This window comes from Athene cunicularia (genome assembly GCF_003259725.1).
Source record: "Athene cunicularia isolate RWA chromosome 2 unlocalized genomic scaffold, athCun1 chr2_part2, whole genome shotgun sequence".
Lineage (NCBI taxonomy): Eukaryota > Metazoa > Chordata > Aves > Strigiformes > Strigidae > Athene > Athene cunicularia.
The window spans coordinates 4,254,896-4,271,522 of NW_020799096.1; the positions used below are offsets into that span (position 1 = coordinate 4,254,896).

The 16,627-nt window shown below is 38.1% G+C and overlaps 1 protein-coding gene across 6 annotated transcripts in view; it reads left to right on the top strand.

Moving 5' to 3' along the window:
* Nucleotides 1-7: 7 nt before the first annotated feature.
* Nucleotides 8-16,627, top strand: part of ARPP21 (cAMP regulated phosphoprotein 21) — a 140,119-nt gene continuing 123,499 nt past the window's right edge. For 3 of the 6 annotated variants that reach the window (XM_026843876.1, XM_026843879.1, XM_026843877.1), the window contains exon 1: nucleotides 10-797. The gene's annotated coding sequence lies outside the window, so the exon portion shown is untranslated. Of the gene's footprint in view, nucleotides 798-16,627 lie in introns of all 6 variants that reach the window. The other 3 variants (XM_026843875.1, XM_026843878.1, XM_026843874.1) reach the window with 2 other exon arrangements.

Sequence of the window (16,627 nt, forward strand, 5' to 3'; positions counted from 1 at the left end):
CGGCGGCCGGTGCCGGGGCCTCCGCCGGGTCGGAACGCGGCGGTGGGGCGGCCGGAGCTGGGTCTGCGGGTACCGGCGGTGCGCTCGCCTCGGAGCCGTGTCCGGAGAGCGGGCTGAGGCTGGGGAGGGGAGCTGCGGGAGGAGGGCGACCTCCTCCCAGCGGTCGTTTTGGCTAAAATGTATCCAACTGTAACAAAAGGAAAAAAAAAAAAAACAAAAAAAAAAAAAAACAACCCCAAACCAACTTTTACTCGCTGATTTGTGAGCCGCATCGAGGGATGCTCTTTAAAACTGCCGTGCTTTGCTGGAGGGAAAGCCTGGGCTGGTGTGACCGGCATTGTTCTGAAGGGTGGCGGCTGGAGGGTAACTGCTCTACTTGGTGCTTCCTCAGCATCTTTTTCTTTTGCATGCAGTGAAGGAGGATCACAGCCCAGGAGTTGCAGTCGTATCGTTAGGTATCCTAGCGGTCTGATTTCATAAAAAACAGTTAATGTTACTCCGCTGAGCGTAATTCTGCCTACTTGTTTGTGCGTTTCAACGATATCGCTTGTAGATCTAACCAAGACGTGCTCATCCAGTGCAGCCATTGCGCAGTCTTGTTTAATTGTTGGGGTTTTTTGGTGTGGGGGTTTTTTTTGTTTGTTTTTTTTTTTTGTTTTGTTTTGTTTTGGGTGGGTTTTTTTGCATTCATTTACCGTTTCAGCCAGCGGGGGGAACACACTCATATTTCGGGTGCATTTTTCCGTGCTAGGTGTGTCTCTGCGCCTCCGCTCTCCCTCCCGTCTTTGCGCTTCCAGGTGTGTGCGGTTTTGCTTAAATTCACCCCGCTGCCGTGTGACATTGCTGTAAATGTGCCGAGAGGGGAAACAAAGGCATTAAAGAGCAGCACAAGTGTTTGTTGATCACCTGTTTGACTTCTCTACCATTGCGCTGAGCTAGATGCATGCCCGGTGTGCATTCTTCTAAATGGCATCTGTAAATTTTAGGCAAGTACAAAGCGATTGAAGCTGAGGGTGATGGGGAGGGGAAAAAAAAAAAAAAACCACAAAAAAAACAAAAACCCAAAAAAACCAACAAACCAAAAAAAGCCCTGTAAACTGACCTGCAACTTTTCAGTCGCATAATTTAACTGCACGCTGATTTTTGTTTTAGCAGTCTTCGTCACGGATGGAGGCAAGTTTGTGTGCACAATTAGGCTTGCAAATTGCTAATCTCGCACTGACTTTGCCTCTCAGTTCCCAGCTGGGCATGGTTACCTTGAGAGCTGTGGTATCAGCACTGTCAGAGCATGCTCCGGTGGGGAGATCGGGTGTGTTCTATTTTTAATACTATTTAATGAAGATGCTTCTCACTCTGCAATATACGAAGCATAATGGAAGAGCAGAGCGGTGATTGGTTATGGATACTGGAAAAGGAAAAATGTAAAGGTAAAAACGGAAATCCCTCAAATATTTCTATTACATTAATGAAAGAAAATGCAGCTGTGCAGAAAGGTGATTGATTAGCTGGTTTTAAGTCGAACTGTTTCGTTGTGTCTAAGAGGTGTTTTGGTTTTTTTTTTAATCTTTAAAAAAGTTGTGTGAAACAAACTGTAGATAGGAAATGATTTTGTGCTGTTGATAAATCTGATTGTATGTGGGTATGGTTAAGTTCAAAAAAATTTAAAATTCTTCATGTTGAAATGTCTTCTAGTGGAGTAGCGCTAAGGACTATCAAAATATTTTTTGGGTTTTTTTTTGGCGCTAACCAGTTTTAATGATGAACTACTTATGTTCTTACTGGTAGCCTCCTGAAGCAGGAGTTTTGAGTTTTTATTCCTTGCAGTTAAAAGTTAATTCAGTTGATATTAAAAATCATTGTTGCCTGTAATGCTCGCAGAATGCAAGCAGCTGTAAACCTCCTGCGATACATGTGTAAAGGAAAATACCCATAGATAACTACAGTGTATGCTATCATGCAAGATGCATGTAGATACTTCTGAAAAACTGCTTTGTTTAGTTCCATGTATCTGCAGTCAGAAATTAGCCATCTGCAACAATCCATGTGCTCAGAATCATATAGAGAAACTTGCCTTGATTAAAGATGTCTTCTATAAAACAACTGTATTTTCTCTTTATTGCCTACAGTTTTATAGGATGGTGGTCTAAGAAATGGCTGAGTACCCCTCCTGCAAAACCTTTTTTCGGGCAGTCGCTTCTTTCTGCTATATGTTAGTCCTTTGGACTGCCCCAGGGCTAAGTGTGCAAGTGAGGGTTGCTCAGACAAGTGTTGCACTGCATCGCACCCATGAAGGAAAAATTACATAATGACGTTAGAGGAAACATAATGAGATTTTTAACGCAGGTGCAATGATAGATCTCAGAGAGCGAACAACAGTCACTTTGAAACTTTATCCTCTTGGAGTAAAACTGTGGGCAAAATCATATTTTCCTGATGGTGCTGCTTTTCCTGTGGGCTTTACTGGGGATATTTGCATGATTACGGTAAACTTGACTTGGCCTGATAAATCAATGTTATTAAGAAGAATTTTGGAGTACATAAAAGAAACCTAAGAAGTTTTGAAGTCCACTGTGCTCTTGGCTTCCTCCCAGGTTATGATTTTAACAACTAACTTTTAAACTTAAAATGAAGGGGGTGGGGGGTGGTGGTGGTGGTGAAGTGCACTAATTCTAGGATGGCTTACTTACAGTCCATCTCTTCCTCCTGTAGGCATCGCTCTCACTACAATCGATGGGAGCTTTAAATTTGGAAGTGTGTCCAGGGTTTGGTTCAATGGTTTTATCAGTGCTCAAGACAGACACAGGGACAAATCTTCAGCAGCTGTAAATTGATGTAGTTCCATTGGTTTTAAGAACAGTATAGATTTACACCAGCTGATGGTACGCACTTCTTGTAACATACAGGATCTGTAACTTGCATTGAGTGGTATTATCAATTTTGATGGTATTAGTTTCAGAGTAGGAAAATGATTTTGGCAGATTGGCAAATCCTTGTTTGTAGAGGCTACTCAGAAATGAGTGGCTTGATCCAGTGAGTGCTCCCAGCTCAATTTATTTGTTCAGTTGTAAAGAGAATTTGTAACTTACGTGATTATTTAAAGGAAATGCTATTTGTGTTAAGTAATCTATTTTCAAAAATATCATTAAAGGTTGGCTAGCTGAGAAGTAATGTAACTACCGTGCAATAAACTTGCGAAATCCGCTTGTCCCCTGCTCATTCATTTATTAGACTTGAAGTTCTGTATTAATGTTCTCAGCAGGCAGTAAGTCAAGCAAATGGGTCACTTTTTCTTCTAGAATATTGAAACATTCATCGAACAAGTAATACATGGCAAAGACTCTGTACGTTCCAGTGGAGAGCACTTGATCCTGAAGACTTAAAAGTGTATGAACATCTTTGTATCTGTATGGTAACGTGCGTTTCTAGGGCGCGTTCTGTTTTGATGACAAACTGCAATCCAGGTAAGTAGAATTTTCCCCATTTTAAGACTGGGTAAATTGAATTACAGATAAATTATGCAAACCATGTGAGGTCACACCTCTAGTTTTCGACAGTCATCAGATGAGACCTATTCCAGTCTTAGCCTTATGCAGTTCACCCCTGGATGATAAGGTTCCCTGATTAATTGCTGGGTTTTGTTTTGTTTTCTAATCTTTCCACTTCATATATAAAATGGTGGCTTTCAGAACGTGTAGATGTAAATAAATTATTTATAATGATTACAAATATTTCATTTTTACATAATTTAATGATAAGCTCTTCTAGGAAGGAAATGTCTTCAGAACAAGTGCAAGGAATGACTCATGTCTGGTCTTTTATTTTTTCTAAAAAAAAAATAATTATTAAACATGCCTCTAAATTCAGCTAGACATACTGGTTACTGTTCATGGACAGGATGTGTTTTTCTTGGGTTCTTGTTTAAGAGATTTAAACCCAAATCAGAGTAACAGCCACTAAGGTTTGCATGAGTATGCCAGTGTGCACAAACACACACAGAGTTTATTAGAGAAATTAAAAAAAAAAAACCCACTATAAAACTACAGTACTTTCTGTTTTATTTAAGACTAATTTTATGATAAATAGCATCTATGATGGGTTCTTGGCAAGTAAGTCCTCATTTGTCAGTGAAGGTCCAAACTGCTTAGTTATAGGACTTAAGAGTTAAACTGCTCACCGTTTTCCTGGATGTTTGAAGTAACTCCAGTTTTAGACTCCACATTATCTCATGTGGTGGTTTGACAGTAGGTAAACTTGATGATGCATTGCCAATGACCCTATGTAAGAGGGCTCCTCATATAGAGGTCTCAAGTTTTTCCTTAGCTTATCTTCATTTTTATAAAGTACATAATCTATATCAATGTGTGGCATGTGCAATCCAAAGTTATGAGTTGCATTAATTCCAGGAGAAGAGTATGGAACTCTGTGTCACCTTTAGGGAAAAAGCCCCGAGCAAACACTTTCATAATGTCCTACTGCAGTTGCCTTCTTTCACCTGTTAATAATGTTGCCAATATTTACTACTGCTTCCTTTTTCACTGTTGGGGTTTCCAGGCTTTCAGGTAATCAATCATCAGTACACTTCTTTATGGTTCCTTGGAAAAAGGAGTTGCGGGAAAGGTCTCCTTTCATTCAAATGTATTGTTTTTTTAATTCTATGATGAGATCTTTGTTAGATCATTCCAGTTTCCTAAATAAGTAATAAGCTGGTATATGAAAAGGTTACATAACTTTTTTTTTTTTTTTCCCCCCTCTCATGCCTAAATTCCCTATTACTGAGAGGAAGTAGCAGACTGAATATGGAGAGGAATACAAAGAATCAATAAATAAAATAACGTATTTTACAGGAGTGAGTTCATAAGACCAATTTAGATGAAGTAATTGCTACTGTGATAAACATGGTGAAAAATACTAAATATGAGATGGCCCACCGGTTTTTCTGTTAATGTTGAAGAAGCTATGAAGTGTGAGAGAGTGATAATGTCATACAGCATGACTTAGCTGAAATGCAGAAGGCGTAGTTAGGCAGTGACAGCTGGGAATTTGAAATTTATGATTTGGATATCCAATGACTTTCTGAAGCAGGGAGTTTAGAGTATTTTCTAGTCACTGGCAATGTATGGAGGCAGTAACTATGTAAGACTGTTCTCAGGGCAGACATGTTCACATAGCATATGTTGAAGTATGTAAGGTGAGAAGTGCATTTTATAAGTAAAAGAAAATGTTGTTCATGGACAAACTGGAACACTTTTATGCTTCTTTCTCCGAATCAGATGCCTGCTCTTGATCTTTTCAGGCCAAAAGTCACAGTTAGCAAGAATACCATGAGAGAGCAAAAAGTCCTATGAAAAGTATGCTTGTAATTTAATGCTTTCTAGGATATGTCTCATTTAGTCTTAGGCAATACTATGGCTTATTTATGAGCTGTTTATACAGTGCCTGTGTTAAAATTATAGAAGCTTAGTAACATCTTCCAACTGATAACATGGTCTTTTTCCTAAATTGGATGCCTTCAAGCTTTTGTGTCAAAGGAAAGCTTGAATGGTCAGCAAGATAGTGTTAAAAAGTAAACAGCAATTAAAGAAACCCAAACAAAACTCTCCCCACCCTTTCCCCCCACTGGTAAACACTGTTTTTTTTATTTCTCAAAGTTTTTGTTTTCTGTTTGCAATCTATACAAAAACATAAAAATCAAATATATATATATATGAATCGACTCCTTTCAGGCTTCTGTTTCATCCCAATTTTTATGGCCACACAGCAGTGATTTTTACTGGAATCATAAAATCATCAGAGCCAGTTTTATGTTCTAGGAATTGAATTCCGTCATCAAAAGTATGCCTGAACACCTAATAATTTTGTCATTAATTAATCCTGTTGCAGTATTTGTATTTTTATTGCTTCAGGAGTTGAAGTCTCCCTGTGCCCTCAATGCAGACAACGTTTTGTTAATTTTCATGATATCTTTAAATATGAGAGTCAGGCTGTGGTGCTTTTCTTCACAGTGAGTACATGCATCTTGATTTTCGTGACTTGCAGAGCTTCTCATGGTATAATGCTTTATTTACTGTGAAGAAAGCTATCACAATTTGTTCCCAAGTAAATAAGGATAGCAAGATTTTTCATCTGAATGAAGCTAGTGCAGATAAATTGCCATGATTAGAAGCATGCTATAAATACAATTAAATTTTTTTGTTAGAGTTAAATGCCCCATGCTAATTAATGTTGAATTCAATGGGAAGTTTTACTGGGGAGCACACTTTTGCTCTCATGTGAAATAAGTACTGCATGATGCACTTCTGGAGGGTATGCCCACTTTGTGCCTATTGGGTGTTTGTGCCATTGAACTTAATTTGAAATTATTTTCCTTTGGTTGCACAAAAGGAAATATTACATTGCAGTGGTTCAAACTAAACTTCGAGGTTTTTCCATTTTCAAGTGACTGTTCCGTTTCTAAATACATTGCCATTGGCATAACATTTAGAATAGTTTGAATGAGCTTGCTTAATGTATTATAAAGTATTTGTCATGGAGTCAGAAATGTTTATGGTGTCATAAAAGCTTTAGGAGAAACACATCAAATAAATCGGTCCACTCTAAAGGCTCACTAATGTAAGCCCGGGAAATGTGTGATAGCTTTATAATTTTTGTACTTTATAAGCCATGAAATCTGAAGTGAGGAGGTCCGACTGTCATGCTTTTGGTTTTTGTTCTGTTAAGAAAAAAATCACAGCTTTCTTCTACCAACCAAAAAAAAAAAAAAGGAAGATTGTGAACACAGATCTAAAAGGAAAGCATAATGGCTAACTTACAGCATCTTAAACTGCCCTATTTCATAACACATACTACAGTGAGGAAAAAGATAATGAAACAGTGTTTGATTTGGGTATGATTTTTGGGGAAGCTTTAATTCATAGAAAACAAGTCTAACGAAATTGGAAAATGCATTGTATTTACCAGCTTTGTGTATTTCAATATGCTTTTCCACTACGGTATAGCAATCTGTTCTGCATCTGAGCAGCAAAATGGAGTGGTCTCTAGTGACAAGAATTGTGGCAAGCAGTATAAGAGTACTGTTAGATACTGAAGACAATGAGTTATTACTGATGGATAATGTAACTTTTGTTTAATTTGTGTACTGATGAAAATGATTGAACTTGAAAGAAGTCCTTGAATGACCTGCTTCTTGAAGTAACAATTTGAAATTCAAGGACTGAGATAAGGAGGTGGTGGGGTAAGGGGAGTAATGGAGGATTAGTGGCAGTAGTACCGCTTGTAATGTGAAATCAGATTATGGGGCATCAGAAGTAGGAGGACAGCAAAGGGAAGAAGGACTTTTAGGAGATATTCCCTGAAGATTAAGTAATTGGGGTTTTGGATCACGCAGAGAAAATATATAGACATGTAGTCTCTTTTCAGTATAATTTCTTTTCTGATTTTAAATAAATAAATAAATCCTTATGAACACGATGTGATCCCTGTCGTTGCATGGAGGATCAGGACAAAGTGACCACTCCTCTGCAATTCCAATCTCCTCAAATCTGAGGTTACAGGAATTGTAAATGACCTACGTCTTCTGAATTTTGCTGTTGCGGAATTGCTCCTCTCTGCCACCTACCTGGCAGAAGAGACGGGAAGAAACAATATTGTTGCCAGGGTCTGAGGGCAGCTACACAGCAGGACACACTAGCATGAGACCTGTTAGCCTGGCTTAACGTCAGGTCACGAAGCCAGTGGGTGAGTCTTGGGGAGGCATGCAAGGTTGTGGGCTCTGTAGTATGTAGCCAGTTCTTCTGTGAGAATAAATTGGTTTCTGTCCTTAGTTCTTGTCTCGGCATGCCGGTAACCTCATAAATTAGGTATTTACTGAAAGAGCGTAACGTGTCCTGTGACTACATAAATTCACACCTTTCTGCAAGGGCTTTATATTAATGGAGAAGGATCGGTAGAAAAGAGCAGATTGAGACACAAATCTTGATGCAGCACTTTGACTGCCTGTGGTTATGCTACCGGTAACCATCTAGCCCTGTCTGTGGGGCTGTGGTTTCTGCAGGCACCCTGTCCACTCATCCTTTCGTCGTGATCATTTCCGCAATGCGGGAGGAAGATGCGGCAAGCACCTACCTCTTTCAAAGCCCACATATTTCTTTGATGTGTTCCTCACTCCTCAGGGTTTTTTTTTTTTTTTCAGGAAGGGGAACAGCGAACATAATTTGTACTCACGAAGGCTAATTATAATTTTTCCTCTACAGATCACTTCTTAGAGAGCTGTATGTTCAAAGAACTGCTGCTAACTCTTTTTTACATTACAGTTATGTTTAGTGTCCAGGCAATGAAAGTCAAAATGTAGCTTCTTTTGGCACCTATTACTGTTTGTGTTTATTTAATAACATACACTGGTGTCATGTCTTTATGTTGTCAGGTACTTCAAAGCCATCTGTAACGTAACTGCATCAGTATAAGAGAGTGTCAGAAAACAAGGCAGTAAAATATCGGCACTTCTTAACAAAACATTTTATTTATTAAACAGCACAATTTTAATGTGTGGAAAAATGAAATCAGTTCTGATTACTTCAGTAGTTTGAGAACAACTGCAGTAATACTCAAGTCTTTGACTTCTCTAAAAAATGACAGCAGACTGAGCAATTCAGTTGTGTATTATGAGATAATTCTATGGCATGGGAATGTGTTTGCTAGATTTACACTGACTCCAGCATAACAAAGGAGGAGCATAAGTGACCCAAGTACTTCTGATGCATAGGTGAATGTTCCCTAGCATTGCATAATTTATTACCTATGCTTGGTATTTGGAATGAGGCTGGCAGATGATGGTGTAACATACCAGTGCTGCTCAGAACCTCAGCTGTGCATGTACAAGCAATTTCAATATCTAGTCACTGATGGACAGATGATTTTAGTAAAAGGAATTCAGAGACTCCATTTCTGACCTCTGATGGTTTATTTTGGGGCCAGTAACTTGAGGCGCTGTTGTGATTAAGCATTGTAAAATTGGAAAATAGAGATAATGTTAAGTATCCTTACAACCTCAGCAGAGAAAATAAAAATTATGGAGGAGAGCTAATGTATTCTTCTGGCAAAAGCAGAGTGTGTAAAGGAAAGCACACTGAAGTTAGAATACTTATTGCATCCTCAGGTGTAACACACAAACAAGGGATCTTCCTTAAAACCAGTCCCTAGCCCAGATTTAAAAGTTGCTGAAAGTTCAGGGAGTTAAATATTAGAGGAATTCACTGCAGTTCCAGTGTAAACTCTTTTCTTGATTTGTTTTTGATGTACATATTTCAAGCAGTGCCTAGCATTTACATCTCTGCCCTTTTGCTGGCTGTTTCCACACATGCATCAATTGTCTGTGTTCTGCTCCTTACATCCTCTGACCATTCTTTGTACAAGGCCTTCGCTTTTGTAAGTTGTGCCCCTTGTGTGAACTTCCTGTTGTTAAACTGCCCCTTCTGATTTTTCTTGGTTTTTCATCATTTGCTCACATTTCCCAGCTTTTTTTTTTTTTTTCTTGCCTCTGTCTGTCAGTTGCATGGCCCTGTTTGAAATGGCTGAAAACTTTGATTTATTCATCCTATAGTGCTGCACTCTTAAAAATTCTGTAGGTATTTGGACAGTCAGTTTATAATAAAACATGTTACATAAAGCATACTATCATTATGCAAAATATGCCAGTTCCCAGATCTCTTGGACTTTGTTTTGGTATCTCTTAAGGAGGGAGTACCAAAACAGCTCCAGTTGCATCTGTGGTGAAATCTAGAAGACCTTGTGCTTTTGAACTTCATGTATGCAGCTAATATCAGTGTACCTGGGTCCCTTAGGGGCCTCCATTCAAATGCAGTAGCTCCACAGAATTGTATGGTTTTTTGATACTCCTGGAAAACATTGTGTCCTGAACTCTTGTCTATTTATGTGGATTTCTTTTTTTTCTTGGATTAGTAATATTTTCAATAAATTTCATGTTTGTCAGTTACTTAGAAGATAAAATGTGATGGAAATGACACACAATTAAATACCTTTGACGGTGTGGTGTTGTCAAAGACTCTTTACATGTTGGCTCTCTGACCTTTCGGATGGCTGTCTGGTGTGAGCAGAAGATCCTAACGGATAGTGTAGCACCTAATGCATTACACTGGATGCAGTTTACTGCATTACTGAGTTGTACAATGAAAAGAGGGAAAGATAGATGGAGTTCTTATATGGATAATTATTTCATATTACATGTCTGTACACTTGTTAAATAGGCTTGGAAACTGCACCAAAAACTGAAGGTTACATATTCTTATAACTTTGATTATGATTGTGTCGCCACAGATCCTGGTCAAAAGTGGAGGAGACCGATTGTAAAGCTAGTTACTAAGATATTTAGCTGTCTACATTTGAGGACCTAACTAAATACACAATCCATTTTTGTGAAATGCGTATACAGAAGCTCCTTGTAAAGACAGGGAAGTAAAGGAACTGTTGGTTGAAATTTCTTACTGAAGTGGAAGACTGATGTGTTTGAAGGAACATGGTTTGCTGCCATCATCTGAAAGTTAAAATTTATTTTTTCCTGGAAATCTAATCTTTTTCTACATTTTATTTCTTTGGGTTGTTTTTGGGTTTGGGTTTTTTGGTTTTTTTTTTTTTTTTTTTTTGGTTGCTGAGATATTGCAGAAGTGCCTGTATTCAGCTACCAGTTACAAATTAAATTCAGTTATTTGTTTTTTTCAGTAATCTGATTGCCATTAGTGCCTAGTTCACTAATTGCCTGCTGTACTATGTCAGTTTATTATGAAAGTTACATTCTGAGTATTCCAAAACCTAATAAAGAAATGATGGCGGCAGTCTGAACAGATGATGTATAGTAGTTATGAACTGATTTATGGTTTGTTTTTCTTATGGGTTAATCTGCAGACTGGTGGACAGTCAGCTCATTTGTCTCTCGATCATCATTGAATTGAAGAAATCTCTCACCAGTTAAAGACAAAAATCTGTGTTGTGTGGACTCATTCCATGTTTTAGAGGGATGTCATACTAACAAGTTGTTTATTCCACAAATAAAATAATGGTGCCAATACTCTCATCAATGCACTCGGTGATAATTGAATTCTTGAGTTCAGTTGTTGGCTAAGGAGACGGTTTGTGATTTTTTTAAAAGCATGTGTATACACGTCTGTAGCTGCACAGACTTGGAATACAGTGAGACAGGCTATGTGGAAAAAAAAAACAAGCTCAGGTGTAAGTTGACTGAAGGAAAGCTCTTGCTTTTATTAACTTAATTCTCTAGTTTTAATCCTTGCAAATAAAGGCATGAAGATGTTAGTTCATATATCCCTGTTCCTGCAACTTGGAGAAATATGCAACTGGATCTGTTTCTGTAACAGGGAAGCTGGTATGGCTAGGAGATCCTTCCAAAACGTGCATCCACATAGTTTGTGGTCTCTTAAGTTTAAGATACAACATCAATATTTCTGAGTAAAACTAAGTTGGGACGTTTCCTAAATGACTGTATTACTGATCTGCCTTTTCAGTTCAGTGGATAGGAGAACAACTAGGTTGCACTTGGAAGACAGACAGGCAAACCTTGTTTTCAGCTTTCTGCTAAATTCAGACATTAGAATGGTTGAGCTCATATTATGTGGTAAGGGAAGCTGCTGTAGAAGTAATGTTGCTTTGTGTTCTTCAGCCCACCAGAATGACTCTAGATGCAAAATGAAGTCTTGACAATCCCCACTCTTGCACTCACAAGTGTCAGCTAAATGAAAACAAGTTTTCAACAATAGTTTCTTTTTTGCTGTCATTCCAGTAAAAACTAGGTGTGGGAAATGCAAACAAGTTAGAAAACCCCCAAGCTTAAGATGAAGAGAATGACACTGGGCTAATACTATTACTATGAATAAGAGTAGCTGGCTCTGTAGGAGCGCTTCCTTCACTGTCGCCCTGCTGGGAAGTGTGTGTATGGGGGAAAAAGTCCAGCAGTGGCAGTGAGCCAGTGGAGACCTGTTCCTCTCTGCCCCGCACAGGCTACAGGCGATGAGTGCGATAGCCATAAGATGCCTGTTTACTTCAAGAAATGAAAGGACACCCTTTTATAAATTGGCTGACTAGTCTGCCAAGAGACAGGATGCGTTCGCTGACTCACTATCGGAAAAACAGGGCTGCTGCCTTTCAAAGTATTTTCTGATACAGATAGTGAAATACCGTTACTTATTTTTTCAGGAAGCGGACAGATTTTAAGTACTTCCAAATGCCCGTCTGAGGTTATTTGATAATTTTGGGGGTTTATTTTCCAGTGAAGACTTCTACAAATATTTATGTCTTAAAAAGGGGCCTTTCTGACAAATTCAGACGCTACTGATACATCAGTTGGTGATCTGTGTGCTGTACCAATATCCTCACAAAAACCAGCTTTCCCAGCAAATGCATTCTCCAAAAAGCAAAGACAGATAAATGGGCATGTTGTGAGCGAGTAACATAAAACACTTCCAAGAGGGGGAATGGTCTATCATAAGACAGTAACTCAGGGAAAGGTATTAAAGAAATAGGAATCCCTGTTGTTCAATTATTTTTTTTTTTTTTCTTCCTAACATTCTCTAGCACTGAATTTCCCTTCCTCACACTTAGCTTTAAGAACCATGGTTGTCCCTCGGGAAGGAGAATAGGCAGCCAGCCATCTTCCATCTGTGTGAAACTTTTTTAACAAAGATTCATTTGGGGGGTGAATAGAAGAAAACAAAACAAAAGGAATTGTTTTTAAACAAAAAATACACTTTCGGCATCATTTGCACTCCCCAATGAAAAGTAAGCTGTTCAACCACTAACTGTGGTGATCCAAAGAATGCCTGTGCAATATGTTGGCAGTTGTGCTGTGTGGTAGACAGTGAGGATAAAACCCGTGGTATAAATGAATATTCTCAGCAAGGCTTTGAAAAGTGCTGGGAGCAAATTTGAACTCGGGTAATGAAAGCAGACTTGAAGTGAAATTGAGCTGATTGTCCTTACTGATTGCCTTGTTCTGTTTGCATTGATACTCTATAGCATACTGTGATGGGCGTACAGCTGATGTACTCAGGCCTCAAGATACCGCAGAGGAATACTCCTCCTGTGTAAGTGAAGTATGAAAAGACAGTCTGAGAAGTGTAGACACTGCTAATTGGGCTAGTAGAAGAAATATGAAGAACAGCAGTCCACTTTCAATACTGCATTTGTCATAAATAACTAAAATGCCATCACTTTAGTATTGAGATGCTGACATGACTGCCTGCTTTTCCCCATGTTTATTGTCAGTGTTATTATGCAGGCTTGCACACTGCTTAATTCTTAGTTAATTTCTCTTAGGAAATGAATCTGAGCCATTATTATAAATTACTTGTAAGTGCTATTTCAGTCTAATTAGATTTATAACAGAATGGATCCTGTAGACAGAATTTTGCATAAGCATTTCTCTTGCTCTTTCACTTTCCTACCTACTATCCTGTAGCAGTAGTTTCTATAACAATTTGATACAGAGGCTACAATGAATTGTAATGTGCTTCAGAAGCTCATACAAAAGAGGCATGGAAGGTTTTTCCTGATTATTATTACTATTGTTAAAAATGCTGAACTTCTAGGTTTCTTGTTACATGCCCTGTATAGACAAAACATTTTAAAATATGCTTATGGTTTTGTTAGCGGCTCCTTTTCATACACGTGTTCACTACCTGCCACAGAAGTGTCTGGGTTTAAAGGGGGCACTGGAGAATAGAAGATGCTGGAGAAAACTGGTTGTGTACCTGGGAAATGGGGTGCTAGTTACCCTTCTAGCTCTTGTTTTGACCAACTTCATTAATAATTTAAGATCTGTATCCCTCAGTGTCCCTATCTGGAAGGAAATACTTTTGTACTTACATTCCCTGAATGTGTTGTTTTCTTCTTAACTGGAGATGATGACATCTTAGTTTTTTATAATAAAGAGGCACTATAGGAGTATTTGCTCTGCTGTGCTAATATTGGCAGATACAATCCAGTTATGGTACCTTTACAAGTTAGCTGTCACAGTTATTTGTGTGCACTCCTTCAATCCACAGCAAATATGAAGACACTCACTTTCCTGTTGCTGCTGTTAGTCTCTGCTGTCAGCATTGGGTATTACTGCCTTTATTTAGTGGTTCTTTTCCAGACAAATCATGTGATAGCATGTTTCTGGTAGTTTTAGCAGATGATAACGTTGAAGAATCTGAACAGGTACAAGATAAACATAAGTTGGAAAATAAAGTCACCATATGTTATCAAAAAGAAAAAAGTCACAACCATTTTAAAATTTAGTACCTGAGGCGAAGATTGAAAGAATTGATATGTTTCTTTCAGCTGATTTATTTTATATTCTAGTCTAGAAATATGTGCTTATTTATGTACATCACATATTCAGGGTTAGACCTTGCCAGGATAGTTTTTCAAACGATTTTTTAAAAAAACCCGATATGTACAAATAAAAAGAATGCATCCACAAATGTCAGATTTAAGTGTTGCAAACAGCTTTTACTTAAGTAGGTAGATTTTTATTTTGCAGGTCAAAGTTTAATAGACAAAACCTTTTGAGGGAGAGGCTTTTGAAAATGTTACAAAGTAGACATGACCTGTTTTGTTACAGGCATGTGAATTCTCCTCTTGTGCCTTTTTCTTCACTTTGTATAGAGTGTTTACAAAAGGTCATCCCCCCTTAATGAACTACAATTATTTATAATTCTTTATACTAAGCTCCATTCAGTGTTTCAAATATTCAAAAATAGCTGCAATTCTAAAATAATTATTTTGAATGAACCCTTTATTTATGTGGTTTGTTGCTAGAATGCTATTATCTCTCTAAACAGCTTTTTAAGTGTATCATGCAAATGTATGGTATTGTAATGATTGTGTAGCTATACATAAGAATTTAATCACATCCTACATCTCTGTTTGGACTTTAACTTTTACCTTGAGACTCTTACTTTGTGTTAGAATGTTATTTCTCACTTGACAGGGTTTCTTTGGAAGCTGGCTTACAGAAGTGACTTCAGACACTGGTTTGCTGGGCTCTGTATGCGTGAGAGGTCCTGGCTTTTACCTTTAAAGCTTCCACTTGCTTCTGTGGCACAGTTTCACTCTTGGATGTGGCCTGGACATCACTGAAGTTTGTGTATTGAGATAACCAGTGCTCCGTGTCACTGGATTGTACGCGTAGGTGCTGCTTAAATCAGAGGCTTTTGGATAAAAGCATAGTTTTCATAGTTTTGATTTCTTCTTATTAAAGCACGCACTAGTTCTCATATAACTGCTCCATGCTATTAGTTTTAGGCTTCACTATACTCTTTCTCAGCGCTGCTGTAGGTTCATTCTGAGGACTAGTTTGACTGCTGTGCAGCAGGTACCCTCCATTGTGCCAGAGTTTGCATCCCGTTTCCGTGCTTATCCAAGGAGGTACCAGACATGAATGAGTGGCTGGGACAAGTGTGTTAATTGCTTTTTCAATTTTTTTGTTCAACATAAAAGAAGTTTAATTTAAAACAGGAGTTGTCCTTTTCCAGCTGCCCTGAAGCACTGTGCATTTCCTGGTCTCCAAGTTTTTCTTTTACTAGCTCCAGCCAGTCCTTTTCTTTTTTTTTCTTTTTTTTTTTTTTTTTTTTTTTTTTGTAACACACTGCTTTTCTGCCCTTGAGTTCTTTTCAATTTTCTAATATTTCTGATGATTACCCATTTCCCACGCCTCTGTGAGCCAGAGAACACCCCTACACCTATTCTGTCTTCCTTGTCTGTGCAAGAACAGCTTCCCTGTTGTACAGAGTTCTTTGTTCACTTCTTTAATAGTTTCTTATGTTGTCGAAAATCTGTAATGCTTTTTAAATTTTACAAAAAACAGATGGCTAGAGGCATAAAGTCCAAAGCCAGATTTGGTAATAAAATAAGCCCGTGGCAGCAGTGAAACACTAATGTATTTAGCATTAATTTGCTCTTTGAAAGGTAAGATTGCCTCATAAAACCTTTCCTATCAGCCAGTAGAGCCAAAAGACAATGTTTATGGTGAAGTGTAGATTGAGTTACAGACTGCTGTTTGTTTTCTGATTGTCTGATGAGAATGTATATCCATTGTCTAAGCAATTAAAAGTACAGTTGCATTCAGTAAATTTATACATAGAGAGTGTTAGAAGCGTAAGTGGTCTTCCATGTGTGTCACTATTTATTCTGCATACATGTTTCTTTAGGACTCAATAGTGCAGAAACCTTAGGTCCGATCTGCTAAAGCAGTTATAAATGTTTCAGTGTTAAATTACATGTATGTGTTGGTGGTTACAGCACATCACTACCCATTTGTCCCCAATAGAATACTACTCTGCTGACATGAGCTTCCACAGAACCATGTGAGAATAGATACGACTGCAGTCATTGTTCAGTGACTTGTTTTGCCGTATTTTACTCGTGTTCAGATTTCTTGTGTATATACAATGCTCAACTGTATCTCACTACAACTAAATTTTTGCATTCACTGTGGTCATAAGCAGTAAAATAATTAAACTAATGACATTTCTGATTCTTAAAAAGCACATGTACACACCAGTTACATACATGTGTAATATGGTGTTTGCAAAAAAAAAAAAAAAAAAAAAAAAAAAAA